The sequence below is a fragment of the Panthera onca genome, chromosome A2 (genome assembly GCF_046562875.1).
Source record: "Panthera onca isolate mPanOnc1 chromosome A2, mPanOnc1 haplotype 2, whole genome shotgun sequence".
NCBI classification, from domain to species: Eukaryota; Metazoa; Chordata; class Mammalia; order Carnivora; family Felidae; genus Panthera; species Panthera onca.
The window spans coordinates 135,832,767-135,846,208 of record NC_138340.1 but is presented as its reverse complement, the minus strand read 5'-3'; the positions used below and the strand labels follow the sequence as shown (position 1 = coordinate 135,846,208).

Genomic DNA, 13,442 nt, shown 5'->3' with positions numbered 1-13,442 from the left:
ATCCTGATGGGAATCAGGAATAGCCCTTCTCCCTTGATTCGTTGACACAGGAGTTGGTTGTGACCCAGGGTTCTACTCTTCACAAAAGATAGTTTTTTCCATCGAGGCTATTTCTGGAACTAGAAATGTTTCAAAAGCCTATGGGTTCAATAAACTTGTGTTGCTTAGTTATGGTATTGTGCTTTTCAGTCTTCAAAACCTTTAAAATATGCCCTGTTTATGAAATGTATGAACAGGTGTTCCTGTATGTATGTGTATATATTTGTGTGTACATATATACACATACACATGTATAATGTGTGTGTTAATTTTTATACTCTACATAACTTAGAGTGAAACTTTCGGAATCAGGAGAATAGGTTGAGTTGTAACTTTAGAAGTTGAGATTAATTAGATTTGATGATTTGGTCAATGTAATTTGTTATTGGAGTTAATTATCATAAAAATATTTGATGGGTAAAGGCTGTTTTTAAAACCATCTTCGGGTGATTTCGTAGAAGTAAATATGTGTCACTCGGTGGGACCTGAGGTATTGTGCTGTGGATGACAAACTGAGGTATGGTAGAGTGGGCTGTGTGGCTGGGGTCCAGTCACTAACAGGACTGGAGTGGAAGGTAGAACTAGGACCAGGCTCTGCTTTGCCATGTGACTCCTGAAGTCGGAGGTTTGACCTTAGTTCTTCTCGAGATAGAAGTAGCATTTTTATTACACTAACTGTGTGGCTAGAATGCTCATAAGAGCACTTTAGTAAGAGTAAAGTGGGGGGACCTACGTACCTCAGTTGGTTAAGCATCTTAGTTCAGCTCAGGTCATGATCTCGTGGTTTGTGGGTTCAAGCCCCACGTCAGTCTCAGAGCCTGGAGCCTACTTCAGATTCTGTGTCTCCCTCTCTCTGTCTGCTCCTCCCCTGCTTACGCTCTCTCTCTTTCCTCCTCCCTTCCTCTCCCTCCCCTTCTCTTTCTCTCCCTCCCTCTCCCTCCCTCTCCCTCTCTTTCTCACCCTCTCAAAAGTGAATAAACATTAAAAAAAATAAAAACAAGACTAAAGTGTTTGGATCCCCTTAAAACGAATAACCTACTAGCACATTAAACATAGTGATTTGTCACGTTATAAGTGTGTTGAAGTATTTCATTTATTGTGATCCCTTTAGCTGTTATTAGAGGATTTTACTAACCTACAAGATGCTCTATTAAGGCAGTTCTGTGATATTAATACAGAGCTTTGGAACTAAGTCCAGACTTTGCCTTTATTAGCTGTGAGACTTTAGGAAATGTCTTCCTATTCCTTAAATCTATTTACCACTTTGACAAATGGGGTATAAATAACCATCTTAATATGGTTGCCAGGATTTAATGAGGTTACATATGTAAATTCTAATAGTAATAGCTAATGGTTACCTGGCTCTCATGATGTAGACAGGGTGAGGGGTTGGGGGAACATATTGTGGGAAAAAATTACTAATCGTGATGAGATTTTGTACCAAGAGAATAATAGGTAGGTTCTTAGTTTAGGTAGGTGTTTAGAGAAGGCCTTAAAATGAATTTTAATGTTTCTCTGGGAAATGACCATGAACCTGTGGAAATTGCATTTTGGAGGATTTTTTTTAAAGCTCCCATTTGGAATGTTCACATACATTATTAAGCAAAAATGTAGAAAACTCTTTAAAGAAGTGAAGAAATTCTGAATAAAATGATACAGTGCTTCCCAGCTGCTACATAAATGCGTATTATTAAAAAGACTTATAAGAACAAGTCTAGAGAAGTAAGTCCTGAAATCTTTATCCTAATTCAGGTTTCTCTCAGTATCTTATATGCCACTGTTTTCATTAATATTTTTGTAAGGGCAAAATCAAAGGCGATATATAATAGTTGAACCCCTGAAATGAATGAAATAGTACATTTTTCAAGCTAGATCACATGTTAAATAGCTGATCATTTTTTGAGGGGGAAAAAAAAGATTGAATTCAGATCTATAAATCCTTTTAATAAGTAGGACAGTTTTCAAAGATTGGGCCTGTGATTAATGCAGAATTAACATATGTTAATGAATTTTTAAAATTCTTCCTGTTCCTTCGGTAATGATTGAATAGTGTATAAGGAAAAGGATTGCCTGTGGTCCAAGGTATGCCCTCAAACAAGACATCAGATATCACATACAGCTATTTTAATAATAATGTTAACATTACACACCATACTCATGTTTTGTGCTATGTATTCTTCATAACATGCTCCGTTTTACTAAATGGGAAACTGGAGCCACTGTTAACTCTCCAGTTGTCTTAGTGGCTGAACTCTGGTCTTTAGGCTCAGAGTCTAGTCTTTTCCCATTTCACCATGATTGTTGCTAACACCAAGAATGGACTGTGATGCTTGGAGGATTTGTAGAAAGCATTACACTTTGCTACTGAGCAACTTGTTAATGTGGTACTTACCTCTAGGTTGAATCTGTGTATCTCCCCTCAGGAAATTGTATCTCTTAGGCCAATATTCCAGTTATCTATTGCCACATCACAAACTATACCCAAATTTCCTGATTTTAAATAATGATTTGTTCCTGTCATCGTCTTCATAGGTTGGCTGGCCTCAACTAGGGTATAAAGTGGTAGGGTGGGGCTGAGAAGGCAAAGGTCAGATGAAAGGGGACCTTGTTGGCCACAGCCTTAGGTGGATGGCCACCTTTCTGGTGCCTCTAGACCATCCTTTGTATAGAGGTAGTTGGTAGAGAGATTGGTCAGGGAAAATGACAGGAAGACTATAAGAGCAAAGAAGGTAGCCAGGGTGTACCACGAGAGGAGAAGCAGAAATCAGAAAGAATCTGGAAAGATCTGTCAGTGAGGGTTAGTGGTTGTGACATTAAAGTTTATTAGGCTCACAGATGTTAAAAAGTGACCGTTTTGTTGTAATTGGTGGTATTGTCATTACAAAAGTGTGGAGTTTAGTGCTTTGTTACTGACTAATTTGGGGGTTGCAAGGAACAGAAACCAAATAGCTCCCAAGAATATATTGGCTCATGTAATTGAAAAGTTACAGGAGTAAGTCTAGCTTTTAGGAACGGCTAGCTAGACTCAAGGACTCAAATGATGTCGGTCAGCACTTAGTCTCACTCTCTCCATTTCTCAACTCTGATTTCTTCAGGTTAACTCTTCTCAGGCAAAAGACTGGCCCTGGTTTCTCTGAAAAGTACAGCGCTGGTAGAACTGGAGGATTAAGGTACCTTCTACAAGAATTACATTTATTAACCCTCTCAGTATTCTTAAAGATCACTCAGTTTTATAAAGAGAAATATGTGAAGGAAAAAAACCCCATGAAATGATAAAAATTTCAGCTCTACATAGCGATTGGAATGACCAAAGTCCAAACAATGAGAACACTAAATGCTGGTGAAGATGTGAAGCAACAGCGGGAGCTGTCTTTCCCTGCTGGTGAGAATGCAAAATGGTGCAGCCAATTGGGAAGACAGTTTGGAGGTTTCTTATAAAACTAAACATACTCTTACCATACAATCCAGCAATCCATTTCTTGGTAGTTAGCCAAAAGGGTTGAAAACTTATGTCCACGCAAAAACATGCACAGGGATTTATAGGAGCTTTATTCATAACTGCCAAAACATGGACACAACCAAGACGTCCTTCAGTAGTGAATGGATAGGCTGTGGTACATGCAGACAATGGCGTATTATTTAGTGCTAAAAAGAAATCAGCTACCAAGCTATGAGAAGATGTGGAGAAACCTTAAATGCATTTTACTAAGTGAACAGAGCTAATGTGAAAAGGCTACATGCTGCACAATTCGAAGTATATGACGTTATGGAAAAGGCAACAGAGTCAAAAGACCAGTGATGTGGCAGGAGTGAGGAGGGGAAGAGGGATGATTAGGTGGAGCCCAGAGGACTTTTGGAGCAGCAAAACTGCTCTGTATGACCCTATAATGATGGATGTATGTTATACAATTGTCCAAACCCATAGAATGTACAAGACCAAGAGAACTCTGAGGTAAACTATGGACTTTGGGTGATGATGTGTCGGTGTAGGTTCATCAGTTGTAACAGATGTACCACTCTGGTGGGGGGGAGGTGTTGGTAATGGGAGAGGCTATGCATGTGTAGGGGCAGAGGTGGGTGGGAAATCTCTGTACCATCCTCTCAATTTTGCTGCGAATCTTTAAAGAGTGCTTTAAAAAATAGTCTTTAAAAAGTTTTTAGCAGTAGTTCTTAGCTTGCTAATTCAAGGATGTGACCTGAGCTTAAAACTTGAAGTAACAGGAAGAAGTAGGAACATCAGTCTTAGTAATGAAGCCTCCTTTAACCAATGCTGCAGCCTAGACTTAGCCTGGGTAATTTATAAGTGGTATATAATTTATCCTCTCTTACTGAGTGTGTAGGAACTGAACACTGGTCATTGTGTCAGTCAACATGCTATGCACTGTACATTAAGTATCTCCTTAAGCTTTTCAACAAGGCTATGACCTAGGTATTATAATCTCTATTTTACACATGAGAGACTGAGGCTTAGGGTGTTTAGCAACTTCGCAGAGGCCATCGAGCTAGGAAATTCTACCGCCAAAATTCAAATCCAGGCAGTTGGAAACCAGAGTGTCCATTCGGGACTGAATTAGGTGGCTTCGCATCTCTAGAATCTCCAATTTCTTTCCAGAAGCAAGAGCAGACCCTTTAGCCTTAAGCAAGGTGAGCCTTGTGAGTTGGTGTACCTGTGTTTCAGTTTCATGTGGACAAGACACACTGATAACTTACTGTGCTGACCTTGGGGCTGAGAGGGAAGGTGGCTCTTGCAGCTACTTTTTGACGCCACTTTAGCTGCCCCTCTGTGGGGAGGCTTGTTGGTTAGAGCGTCCATCCACGCATGACAGCTGGCCTGCTTAGGTTCGCTGTTCCACCTAAAGAAGTAAGGACGGTAAGCCGTTTTTCCTTTTATTGATGCTGGCAATTATCTGAGGAGAGTAGGAAAATTGGAACGCTGTTACATAACTTGAGGCATTTCCAAGAGGCACCTCTAAATAAACAAAGCCTCAACCTTTTTTGCTTGTGTAGCTTTTGAAGGGCCAGAATTATTTTATTTTGAGGACATAAGTAAACCCAACCTAGCACCTTCCCTGTGGACCAAGGAATTAGTCTGTGTATTTGTGCTCAAAATAAAATAGAACAAGTTATGGCAACTCATCACTTGCTGAAGGCAGTAGAGTCGAATGGTCTGAGTGAGATTTCTCCAGATGTCAAGATATTTATGATCAACACTTGAAAAAGTAATGTTTGTTCATTTTTAAATGTTAATTTTATAGTTCTTTTATAAATTGACATAAATACTCTGCCTCAGACTAGGTACTTACCTTGAATTCTAAGCAACCAATTCAACCAATTTTAAATTGTCTTTCATAAGGAAGAGAAGAGAAATCAGTTTGTTTAGATCTGTGCTTTGTATCATTTCCTAACTGGAGTGAATTATAAAAGAATCTTAAGGAGGAAGATAAAAAGGAAATTAGCATAATTTCCTGGTTCAGAATCAGACTGCCTTCTCATTTTTTTTTTAAAGGTACCGTATTGTTTATTCTAAGCTTATATCACACACCCCTAGCCAAATATATTTAGGAAAATAAATTCCAAAGTCAGTCCGTTTGGTTGGGCCATCATTAAGATGTTATTTGTATTTTTTTTTTTTTTTTTGGACAGGGTATAGTTTAAATGAGAATAAATTGTGTCTAAAGATATTACTGATTAACTTTTTTCCTTCTAGCTGGAAATTCTTAATTGGAGTGCTCGATTTCAAAGCAGCAAAGCTGGTCTATTCAGTACTGACACTACTGATGTACATTTAAATTCATAAAGAATTGATTGTTTTTTGTATGCAAGGTCAGTGCTCATGATAAGCATAAGTATGGCCCAGTCTCCTTGTAGTTGACTTCCTGGCTTTGGAGGGGAGAGGGAAGGAGGAGAGTTTGAAGCAAATAACTCAGTTGTGGTGATGCAGAAATGTTTGGGTAGGAGCCACACACATTGTGCAGTGGGGGCACAAAGAGGGGGGTTCGACACTGGGGGGGGGGGGTCAGAAAAGGCTTCACGTAGAAAGACACACTAGAAACTGGCTCTCATAGGAAGAATACAACTTACCAGCTATATGCACAGAGACCTGCAACAGCACAGCGAAGTCAGGGCCTTGTAAATAGTTTTGTAGTTGAAACTTGTTTTAAAAATTAACCCAGGATTTGTTTTAATCACATATGGTAAGACACAAACATGGAAATGACTGTCATAGGGGGAGAAATTTTTATACTCTGGTCCCTAGAAGTAGGCCCAGCATTGCCAGACAGGGCCACATGGGGAAGCACCGGGATCAGTCTGGAGGCAGAAGGAGTGAAGGAAAGCATGGACAAGAAGTCTTCATTGTGGTTTCCATGGGAAGGAATGGGCAAGGCAAGGTAAGCAGACTTATGAATACTTTCAGGAGGCTCCAGGGTGGAGAGACTGCCCCTCTTTGTTGAGTACCTGGGGCTGTACCTGGCCGGGGGGTGATGGTTAGGGCAGGGGAGAGTGGCTGCATGTGTGAGAGTCTGCTAAAGGAGGCAGACAGAGGGGCCATGGGCCCTGCATTGGTTGGTTTGCATCTAGAGGTCACAGTCACAGGAGAGTCATGGGCTGTCTTTAACAACTGGCTAGCTCTGGGAGGAATCTCTCTCCCTAGATGCCAGAATATGAAGAATACAGAAAATAAGAAAATGCAGTTATTAGAAATCTTAGGAGGTAAAGAGGAGGAGGGTGGGTGCTGGTATGTAAAAAAGGAGAGTAGAGGGTTGCCTGGTTGGCTTAGTCAGTTAAGCATCTGACTCTTGGTTTTGGATCAGGTCCTGAACTCGCAATTCATGGGACTGAGTCCTGCATTGGGCTCTGCATTGGTGGTGCGGAGCCTGTTTGGGAGTCTCTCCCTCTCTCTCTGTCCCTCCTCTGCTTGCTTTCTCTCTCTCTCTCTTTCCTTCTCAAAATAAATAAACATTGAAAAAATAAGAGTAGAGATAGAATAAGAGGTCAGATCATGGAGGACCTTCATGAAAGTTTGGGCCTTATTGTTAAGTAATAAGAACTCTGGACAGATTTTGATCAGTTCCTTACACCTGCATTTTGGAGTAATCCTTCTTAGGAGCAAAGAGTAAGATTGATTGGAGAGACAGAGGTGTGGAGACCAAGCAGGAGATTGTTGCAAGTGTTAGTATGAAGGTGACAAGGGGCCAGAGGAAGGCAGTGATGGCTGGGATAGTTGGGAGGGGACACATATGAGGAATTCTTGCAAGGCAGCAATGATGAGCCTGGACTGATTGGCTGTGGGTACGAGAGGAGTGAAAGTGGTTTCTCTGTTGACACTCAGGTGAGTTTGTAGTGTGGTGGTACCACAGCCCAGACAGGGAATATGTAAGGTAAAGGTGTCCAGGGGAGAAGATGAAGAGTTCAGTTTGGTACTTGATGAATTTTCTGGCCTTACTGGAACACCCAGGGTAACCTATTTGGCAGGCAGTTGGATGTAAGGTTCTGGAAGAGGTAGTTTTGGTCAGGGAGGATCATTTGTAGTGCTTGGAGATAAAAGGGAAGTAGTAAGGGAAGGTGAGGCATAGATGGGATTAACAACCTTAGAGGGGCAAAGAAACAGTTTCCTTTGAGAAAGGTAAAAATGGAGAACTTTGAGATTACTGGGAAGAGATCACAATACGAAGAGGAAAGCAAAGGTGAATGTCACAAGGCGGAGAACAGTGAGTTAGGATCCTAGAGAAGGTTTGGCATGTCCACCATGAAACCAGGGCCTCCTTCTTACCACTGTGATTCACTGAACCCATAGTGATCTTGGCTCCTTGGACCCAGGTGAGCTTGGAGGCTTGAAATGTGTACTGGCTTCAGAGTGAGCTATTAATGTGCTTTAGCATTGCTCAGCATTCCGAGAGAGCACAGATGGCAGATGCTGAATGGACCCAAGCTTACTGTGTAGAGAAGTAACTGAAGAAGCATCTGAAGAAACATGAGCTTTCCACTGGATTGAGAGAAACAGTGCTTGGGGAGTGGAAGATGAACTAGGGGAGAATGCGGTCTCTTTGTAGTCGTGATAAAGTCCGAGGACATGAGGATGTTGAGGGAGCGTTCTGGTAATGGCTGTTCGAGCCAAGGATATTAAGAAATTGTGAGCTCTTTTCTTTCTTGCTTGCTTTTTTTTTTTTTTTTTTTTTTTTTTAAAGCTTATTTATTTTTGTAGAGAGAGAGACAGGGGGAGGGGCAGAGAGAGAGGGAAAGAGACAATCCCAAACAGGCTCCTTACTGTCAGTGGAGACCCTGATGTGGGGCTCAGACTCACGAACTGTGAGATCATGACCTGAGCTGAAGTTGGATGCTTAACTGACTGAGCCACCCAGAGCCCCAAGAAATGGTGAGTTCTGATCCCATTGCTTATCCACATGATTCAGGTGCTCTGGGATACTGGCAATGTTCTGATTGAATACAGGGGACTAAAGTCTTAAATAAGCCACTTTTATGTTTTCTCTTTTTCTAAGTGTTTGAATTAAAAGTGAAAGTGTAATAACCAATAAATATTTCATCCATGGCTAGAATTATATCTTACCAAAAAACCCAAAAAACTTACATGTGGAAACATCATTAGCCTTTTTCTAAACAGTAGGATTCTTTGACCATTTAGTAATCCAGACTCTTTATCCCCAAAGAGTAGTTCAAATGTAAGTTCTTATTACTACTTTGTGAAACAAAAACATTTTTCAATTAATTCAGACTGAGAAGTGTTTATTTCTTGTGAGGAACAGGCAGCCTTCTAGGCCATAAAGCCAAAGAAGAGTGGTGTTTGTTCTATGACAAGCTTTTGTGATGAAGGAAGAACAGTCCAATGCTTTGCAAAACTCTTAGCTGTTTAGTGGCTCTAATGCCTTCCTGGGTCTCTTCTCCCTCCAAATAATGTATCAGCTCTGAGGACAGTATTTCTTCCAGTGGCTGTATGTTTGATTTCTAATTCTTTGCTCTTATTTCCAAATCTAGTTCTTGACAAAGAGAGGAGAGGAATAGGAATACTTTATGCATAGTGTGTTCCAGTATGTTTTTGGGCCTTCCACTCAGATAGGGGCTGATGGGCTTATGAATCCTAGGGTAGATTGTTAGTCTGTCATGGTGCTGATGAATTTCCTGACCTTAGAAGATACCCATGGAGCACTTGCTCTTGACCTCCTAGCGTGATTTTGTGACTCAACATAAGCATGGCAAAAATGCTATAACCTAGATCACCTTTACAGGCGCATTTATTTGATTATCTTCCTTGAAAGAAAAATAATTTGGTTGCATGTTGTGTACATCATATGTGTTGTGTGTGAAATCTTTTAAAGTCATTTTAACATAGGGAAATAATAAAATTAGGACTGTTCATACTAAATCAGCTTCAAAAAGTATTATTTTGGAAATGGGCTATTAAGATTTTTTCTTACAAAGGTTGATTTTGCTTTTGTCATTTTGGTGGACTCTGTTGATACTGTTATTTATATGTGATAGAGTAGAAATTGTTTCTGTGGATGACAGGCTTAATCTCAAGTACATGTTATCCTTTACTTTTCAAACACAGCTGCAAGTGCCTTGTACCAATATTTAAAAATAGACTTCGCAGGCAAAACAGTCTGTACATTCACAGGCAAGTACAATATGATTTTAGAGTGATCTGCTAAATGCATGGCTATACTAAATCCACTCAGACATTATCATGATGCCTCATATGTATCTGACAGCTTCTCTTTTATAAATATTGGTGTGTAGTAAGGTCACTTGGTTTGAGCATGAAGCTCTTGTAACCAGGTCTGTGGTTGTGATTCCTATTTGGAACATTTATCGTAGCATAGAGGAAGTTAAATTATACCCGAGGCCTTTCCTTCTGGCCAGCCAGATGGGGGGAGACAGGCACTCCCAGGAATGGGTAAAAGAGTGTGTGTGGATGCCCCATTCCTAGTCCAGTTGCTTGTAGGGATGTATGTCTTCTGGGAAGTTTAATGGCATCGTCATCTTGTATATAAAGCACAGACATTCGGATGAAAGGTCATGATTGCCTTTAGTGTGAATGGTAATGTTGTCTACTCTGGCTGAGGGACTGTGACCACAGGCTTTAGTTCTGTCTGATCAACGTTTCTGTGTAACTGATCAGTGTTTTAAGAACTGACATGTTTTGGCAGAGAGTGATGACCTCAGTCCCATCCTAACTGTTATTTTTACTATCCTTGTGTTCTCCATGAATATTAATGGGAGACTGAAGATATTAAAGGACAGAAACAGATGCCTTCAGTAGCTGTTCCAGGATAGAGGGGGTGGGAATGGCAGGGTCCCAATCTCCTTCCTGCAGCAAGTTCCAGTGAGCCCTGTAATGTGCCACCTACACAGATGAGTGGTGTCATCTGCTCTGAGGCCACAGAGGCTTTCAGACTCATGCTCCACTTTCAGTGAGAAAGTGGGTGGCATAGCTTAGAGAAGAGAAAATGGATTCTTACAAGAATAGACTTTAAACATATAGTTCATATCTACTCTTTTCAGAAATTGATCATAGCCAGTCATAAATTGTGTTGGAGACTCAGGAAATGATTGCCATTCATCTTGGTCTAAACTCCTTTGGAAGAGATGCCACAGTTCACTGTTTCATAATGTGTCGCATATATTTACACTATTCTATAATTTATTCTCTATTAGAGACTATTTAAGGTATACTACCCCTTCCCTTTCAGCTCACAAATGCCCTGTGGAATAGGACTAGGGAAGCTGGTTGCTGGAGAAAAATGGCTCTTGCATAGACATAACTTGAGCTCTCATTGAATAAATGGTGTAATGTAAACAGAAAAGGTCTAGCAGAAACATAAATAGTTGAGCATTTTCACCAATGTGATTTGAGATGGTTAGGCCTGTGATGGATGATTGTATGTTAATACCAACCAACCTATGCATTACAGTTGATGGTTTATAAAGCATTTCACAGCTGTTTTTGTGTCAAGTGCACTGAAGACAACGTTGCGTGATCTAAAATGGATTCTCACCCCATTCCTGCAAATGACACTTGTCCTGCTGAGATCTGTTCCTTGAACAAGATCATGTCTTCCCCTCACCTTTGCATAGGTCCCTGGTCCTCTGACTTAAGAGTAGCTAGAGGTGTCTGACCTACAGTTTGTGCATCTGCCACCTGTCCGATGGGCTCACGTTTATTGCAGGCGTATGAGGAAGTCTGCCTCCCGGGACTCTGCTTCCTCCCAGGGCTGCCCCAAGATCTATGTGGTGGTCCTTTTCTGGCAACTGCAGTGGATTTCTGGTTTGCTGTGGGAAGTAGCAGTAGGTATACATTCTTGCAAGGACTGGGGAACGTTTAATGGTGGTAAAATTACTGGCAGGGTTTGAATAGACTGCTTTCAAACCCTTGACATTCCTTTTCCCGTGATTGTTGTTGATATGGAATGAGTCATCTTCAGCTGGTAGATGGTGAGAATATTAAGAGCTTTCTGTTTAAGTTTTCCAGATGCTCAGCAGTTCTTGCGTTTGGTGAGTTACTCCACGGTGACCAAGTCTGGTTCCGTTGGGAGTTGGGGAGGTGGCTCAACGCTAAGAGCTCTCTCTCCCGTATTCTCTCCCTATGTCCTGGGGAATTGTATTTATAACCAAGCCAACTAATGTTTCTTAGGTTATGAAAAGGACTGTGTTTAAAATTTTTAATCACAACCTCTGCCACAGACATTATGTGTTATATTCTCCCCAGCAGATAAGACACTGCCTTTATTTCGTTGTTTTTCACTTTAAAAATTTTTGGATGGGGTTGGTTATGTTAACAGTGTTCCCACACCCACCCACTGCTGTTTCCACATTTCATTTCTCTAGGCACAAAAAAAATAGGCCTTTCCGGAATTATCATATTGGCAAACTACATTATTCCCGAAATAATTAAAACATTTCAAGGAAGTTACCTTGCATCCCCCTGAGGTTGGCTGGTTTATTTGGATAATTCTTTATGGGTTCATTTTAGGCAAGATGTTTCATGCTGTTTTTTTTTTTTTTTCCCCTTGTTATGAGTCAAAAGTCCTAGATGATTAAAGCCTAATAAGAAAATGCTTCTGTGCAGTCATGATGATGTGAATAATACAAAAGTGGGGGGAATACCTGTTTGGGAATTCTCAGAAACAGGAATGTGATCCAGTATACATGAAGTGAGGTTGGGGGGGAATTCTCAGAAACAGGAATGTGATCCAGTATACATGAAGTGAGGTTGGGGGGGGGGGGCGGTGGCGGGTAACTGCAGAATTCCTGCTGGTGTCCTTGGTACAGCAATATTCAGTCCCCATGAGTGGTTAGTTGCTTCTCTTGACAATATCAGACTACAGAAGCCTTATTTTTTCAAACACTTATTTTCAATGGTCAAATAAAATTATACTCTTTTTAATCATTGGGAGCATATTTTCTTACGGGTGTTCTAAGTCATCTCTTTACCAGATGACTATTTTGCTAGTTCCCCAGAATATCACAAACTTTGATACGTTTTCTGGTGGGATTACTTACTTTGTTGGAAAATTTTGCCAATTTATTCATTATCTAGAAGCTTTAGAAAACGTAAAGAATATGAGTTGGAACTTCAGCAAATGAATGGCTTGTGCAGATTTGTTTACTTTAAGGCTGTATGGTGGTATCTAAATTTACCCTGAAAGTTGAAAAACACATCCATTAATAAGGGCAGAGCTTATAAAGTTAATGGCATAACAGTATCTCCATTCTCTAAATGTGGTGCTTCAGAACACATCATTTGACTTACATTAGAACTGATTTTTTTATGTTAAAGGGTGATGCTGAAATAGGATTCCATGTATTTTGTTCTGTCTTTGCTTTCTGCTCTGTAATCCTTTAAAACACATCTCTTAAAAGAATTCATTATTATTTTCTCTGCCAGCAGAGTGTTGTATTTATGTGTGTTTCTGTACATGTTGGATGATGATTTCATTTCCATCCATAGCGTGTTGATTCTGTTTTACTTCATATACTGTATTTCATGAGTGCACCCTCAGTGCTTGACCTTCCACATCCATGAAGGGGGCTCTAGCATAATGCACAATTAGGGGCACAGGGCTTTTTCCTTAAGGGGTGTGATGCAGTAGAAGAGACAGAAGAATTGTAAATGCGTGCCTACATGCCTGAAGACAATCCCCCAGCTCTAAAATGGAAACTTCAGCACTTGACATCTGACTCACAACTTCCCATTTCTCCAGTGAGATAGCCTAAATGATGTAAAAACAGACAAAAACAAGAGAGAACTAGTGGTCATCATTAAAATGATAGCTATTAATTATTATATGTTTACTCTTGTTCGGGTACCCAGCTAAGTGCCTTACGTGCATTATTTCATTAATCCTTCAAAATAACAAAACCAGAACCCCGGATTTGGTCCTCTGTTA

At 40.4% G+C, this 13,442-nt stretch overlaps 1 protein-coding gene across 4 annotated transcripts in view; it reads left to right on the top strand.

Annotated features, from left to right (window-relative positions):
• Positions 1-13,442, top strand: part of CTTNBP2 (cortactin binding protein 2) — a 147,749-nt gene that overhangs the window by 36,046 nt on the left and 98,261 nt on the right. Inside the window, exon 2 of one of the 4 annotated variants that reach the window (XM_078440145.2) lies at positions 3,135-3,209. The exons of the other annotated variants lie outside the window; for them this stretch is intronic. The gene's annotated coding sequence lies outside the window, so the exon portion shown is untranslated. The remainder of the gene's footprint in view (positions 1-3,134; positions 3,210-13,442) is intronic. 4 annotated transcript variants of the gene reach the window in all.